Source organism: Boleophthalmus pectinirostris, unplaced genomic scaffold (genome assembly GCF_026225935.1).
Source record: "Boleophthalmus pectinirostris isolate CB_2022bp ecotype Guang Dong unplaced genomic scaffold, ASM2622593v1 HiC_scaffold_11, whole genome shotgun sequence".
Classification (NCBI taxonomy): domain Eukaryota; kingdom Metazoa; phylum Chordata; class Actinopteri; order Gobiiformes; family Gobiidae; genus Boleophthalmus; species Boleophthalmus pectinirostris.
In genome coordinates this window covers 6144458-6149715 of record NW_026570994.1, presented here as the reverse complement: position 1 = coordinate 6149715, position 5258 = coordinate 6144458, and the positions used below count along the sequence as shown (strand labels likewise).

The 5258-nt window shown below is 38.9% G+C and overlaps 1 long non-coding RNA gene across 1 annotated transcript; it reads right to left on the bottom strand.

Annotated features, from left to right (window-relative positions):
- Nucleotides 1-1849: 1849 nt before the first annotated feature.
- On the bottom strand, nt 1850-2208 carry LOC129412365 (uncharacterized). The gene is made up of 2 exons (XR_008633676.1): nt 2131-2208; nt 1850-1975 (listed from the first exon to the last, which is right to left on the bottom strand). It is a non-coding gene; the product is annotated as an uncharacterized LOC129412365 (long non-coding RNA).
- Between the last annotated feature and the right edge of the window lie 3050 nt (nt 2209-5258).

Genomic DNA, 5258 nt, shown 5'->3' with positions numbered 1-5258 from the left:
CACTCACAACCTCCACTACCCCCCACCACCCCCCACCCCATCTCCTCCGCTCCGCTCGTCCGCCCCTCTCCACCCGTTTCAGAAGTGACGCGATAACCGGCAACCCAAATGACTTCCAATGATGAGACCATCTTAGCTCCGACAGACCAATCCCTCACCAACCATATCCCGTTTCCAATTCACCAAAACACACAGAGAGATAGAAGAATGAATTAAATCTGGGGTTTTTTCTTGTTTTTTTTTCCCCAATCGCGGGGTGGTACCGAGTCCAATCAGTGCTTCCCAGCTGGAGAGGGCGGCCATGATGGAAGACGAGCATTAGCTGGAGGTACTCAACACTTCTTGGCAAGGAAACAATTAAAGAGACGTTGTATTTTCCGCGGTTCGAAAGGGGGATTTTTGGGGTATCCAGGTGTCTAGACTGGAGTATTCTGTCCACCAGTGATATGGTTGTATGCTGTTAGCTTCTTAAGTCCGAATTGGCAGGCGCGCGCTACAGCACTTGTCCGTAATTTTGCGCCGAAAGAGGTTTCACAATCCGTTTTTGGCAGTGGCTATGTTGTGATTGTTGGTGTTTGAGAAATTTGTAAATGAATCTGGCTAGGTTGCAATGCGGAGTGACGGGATTTCTATGCCCTTTTCATATTGGTTTTAATTTTAGTTTATTACACAAAGCAGGGTTGCCAATTTGCAGTTCATGACCTTTCAGACTGAAGTATATGAAGTATGTAGAATTTCTGGTGGAAGGTATGTATAATATTCTACAGTACGGCATTAAGCATATCTATCTTCATTGTGTCGAGCAGGTAGCAGCCCCAAGCCAATTTACAAGTCAGATCTGTGGAGAGGCGAGCCCACCCGCAGTAACAGTGTATGATTTTCAAAGTATCTGGTCACCAGTACTTCAATAAGTGCATTATGAATAAGTTTAATGAAGATTCTGCACCTTTACTGAGAACATTTACACAGGGCAAGGAAAGTGAAATGTTTTGCCCAAAGACACAAAGGTAATCCCTGTTGCTGATAGCAGAGATCTGATTGTTTTGGGTGAGCTATATCAAGATCCACAATGTAAAATCTGTAAAATTATTGGTAGATTGCAATGCATAACACTTTGGTAACATAAAATGTATAAAATATTTGTTAAAATTTCTGAAAACACACAATTTTGCACAAAGATACTGACTACACAATCATATATGCAGGACAGGACTTTTAGGCCCATGTATTATTGATGTGTACTTCATTTTTAATTACAATGAGTTTATAAATGTTTTTCACAACTTTCAGAGGCCAGAGTGAACTGTTGCCATCACAGTAATGGTAAGAACAACTAGCATGCTAAACAGTTCACCAGCTTTTCTTTCTGGTTCATGATGGATAAAAGCAATAATGAAGACAAATAGCGCACAGTGGTCTCATTTTGCTTTTACAATATATCTGTACTGGGGCAAGACATAGGCTATATTACAGGAGTGTACTGATCCAATACCGGTATCTGATATCGGTGCTGATACTGAAAAATTAGCTAGTCGGACATCGGCTTTCAAATATCAGTTCAGTCAATATCCTAGTAGTTCGTATAAATTCATGTACACTGAAAAAAAAAAGTTGCTGGAAAAAAGTTACGGAAAGCGGTTGCACGCAATAAAATTATGTTTAGGCTTTGAAACTTTTTTCGAACCCCTCTACACATATTTTTCTCGGAACATGAACATCACTTTTTCATGTTGATGAAATTTGAACAAATCATGCTGAATATGCATATTTATCTTATGATACCTTATAATGAAATGTATAAGTATGTATAATTTAATTGATCTAATTCTGTAAAAGAATACAAAAACAGTTTTTAGTTTTCCACAGATCTGTATTGTCTTAAACAGAATCAAACACAAAGAGAGCACAGGGACAGAGATACACAGTTTGGAGCTGGACAGTGTGAAGATTTATTCCAGTGAAGAAGCTCTGGTCTCTGCCTGTGGACACAGAATCACACATGATGATCACATTTTAATGATCTACTCTGTTGTACATGTTTAAATACACTTAAAGTACTTATTACTACAATAATGGACCAGAACAGAAGAACAAGAACATTAGAAGTGTATCTGCAGAAACAAAACTCACCATGTGCTGCTTTTCTTCCTCTAAACACAGTAACAGGGAGGGCATCTGGTATAAAGTCTCCTAATGCCACATCACCTTGTACAAGTACGATAACAGTTTCAATAGGAAGTTCATTTGAAAAAAATTTTAATAATTTGGTTTACTTACTTTGTTCATCTGTGGTGTGTGTTTTGTTGGTTCTCAAACAATTTCCTTTTTTCTGAAACATCAACTATAACATTCATGAACTTCCCCACAGCTCCAGCAGAACTCTGGACGTCACTCTGTGTTTGTAGACGACTCTGGAAGCAACACTGTCACACTGTTGTAGATGGACAGTCAAAAACAATTTGTTTCATGGAAACAGTCTTACATTAACTCTAATTTCAAATAAAACACCACAAACATGTTTTAACAATGACGACATTCTAGTCCAGAGAAACATATAAAATCTTTAAAAAGTCTTACCTCCAGATCAGCTCTCATAAACCTCCTGCTCCACACTGTGTGTCCTCTGCTCCTGTATCTGTCCTGTGTCCTGCTACATTTGAATTTTCCCTCCAAAAGTTTTGGGGAGGAGAATTCCAGAGGGAGGAGCCTCACCAGAAATTATAATAAAGTCATGTTTCCTCAACCTGATTAAAACATGCAGGTCTCACATCGGCCACAATCAAGCGATGTTTGTAAGATTTAAACATGCTTGACAGAGAAACGTAAAAAAGTGATGTTATTGTTGTCAAATTTGTTTTTGCAATTTGAGCAACCCCTCTCGGACCGTTTTTTCAGTGTACCAAGTTTTTCAGACTATAAGGCGCACTTAAGAACCTTTAATTTTATCAAAAATTGACAGTGCGCCTTATAATCCAGAGCACCTTATGTATTAATTCTGGTTGTGCTTACTGACCTCAAACCAATTTTACATGGTACACGGCGCTCAAAAATCTGTCAAAATGTTTTAGTACAACTTTGGTAAGCTACGAAGCCAGATTGCCGGATCATTACAGCCACCGTAGTCAGGAGCCTCGCGGAGTAAAGCCCAATTTATGGTCCTTAGTCCAACAGAAGCCGACGGCATCAGCGCACAAGGAGCGAGCAGTTTTTTCAGCGCTTCTAGTTTATGCAAATTTGTTTCAGTAAAATGTAAACAAATGTGGCAAAGCTGCATTAAACACTTTATTACTTAATGTATATTTGAATCCTCCTCGTAGGAAATAAAAAAAGACAAACTTAAATTATCCCTCCACATTCACATTCATAATACACACTCACCAAGACAGGCGCATTATAGTCCAAAAAATACGGTAATAAGACTATTTACTGGCCCTGAAAGTCTTAAAATGTTTGAATTAAAAAAAATAACAAAGCTGTTCTGTAGTTACTTGAGAGCTAAATAAAAAGTTATATAACACATTGGATTGGTTTTGTCTTAGTTTGTTTCTGAATACAGAAAATAAATGCTGTCTCTGCACTTGTCTTGGTTTATATCAGTAATCATCAGATACTGTACATAATGCTAGGGCTGGGTATCATTAAGGAGTTGCCGATACGATACATACCTCGATACACAGGCCACGATACGATACATATCTCGATACAGTGCACTTTCGATTCGATATGATATATTTCAAATCGATTCGATACGGTTCAATAAAAAAATAAAGGCTAAATCATGGCCGTGATACGAAAAGGCTTTGTTACTTTGTTACTTCTTGTGCAAAGTTCATATGAAACACATTTTAATCCTTAAAACAGTAAAAATGTCAAATGTGTTGCATAAATGAGCTTCCTTTCACTCCACACCCAACAAAACTGTAGCACTATAACAAAACGATATATCGATATTCCGATATTTTTGCACACCCCTACATAATGCTGTAGTATCGAAATCGGTATTGGAACTGAAAAAGCTTGAAAAATAAAATCACAAAACCACTTTTCACCACCAACATTTTTGCGCCATTACAAATCACTCTGGTACACGCATCTTTTACCTTTCAGCGTTTAAACTGCGTTGTATCCGATGACCCCTCTGGCCTGATCCACGACTTCTCCCGCACCAGATAACCCCTCCACTGCTGATTTCACTCCGATTGGAAGCCACCATTCTCTCGCCGACATTACTTACCGTGAAGAGGAACGCGCTGGCACTACTCAGGAGAAGACGAACGAGATAGCGCGAGGAGAGCAGAGGAGATGGGTGAGTGGATGGATCGCAGATTGGCTCAGATTGGTCGGCGGAGGAGAGCAGATAGAGATGGTACGTCGGCTGGTGAAAAAGTCAACTTGTGGAGGAACAGGGCTTGAGGAAACTGAAGGTGAAGTGTGAGGATTGGATGTTTGGCCTTAAGCACACAATTAGGGCGAAGAGGGTTGGTGTGGGTATAATAGTCAGTGGTAGACTTGACCTAAATTACACGGGTGGTTGATAACAGGTTGGTTCTTGGATCATTTTGGTCTTTTTTGCGTGGAGTTTGAATATTTTCACATGTCAGCTTGAAGCATGTGGAGTCTATGTGTTTGGCAGCTTTGAAAAAATAGTATTTCATTGTGATTTTTGCCAATTTTCAGGTCATTAACTTATTCTCAGTTGAAAATCTGTCTTAACTTTTTAATTTTTAGCTTTGGCTCTAGCTATTCTCACTATGACTGCTAAAAAAAACACTTTATAATTAGATCCTGACAAGATACAGAGGTCAAATTTTTACCTAAAAACTGCTTTCATAATATATCTGCACTGGGACAAGTTGCATTTTATTACTGTATTAGCTAAAAAACAGGTAATTCACAAAACTACTTTTCACCAACAACTCTCAAATCACTCCAGTACAGACATCTTTTACCTTCCAGTTTTTAAACAGCTTTCGAAAAAGTTGTATTTTGTGGTAATTTTTTGCCTTTTTCGTATTATAAACATTTTCTCAATTGAAAATCTTTCCTTTCCTTGACGTAGGCTTTGGCTCTAGCTACTCTCTGATTGGTTAGAGTGGTCACGTGGTAGTAGAGGTGCAAGTAGAGCACTACAGTCACTACATGTACCTGGTTGGACAGGATAAATTAACGACACACGCCATTCACTGACATAATGAGCCAATGTTCAAGCCCCGTGGTTTGACCTGTTCTGAGGAGAAAGACCAAATTACAGACTGAAT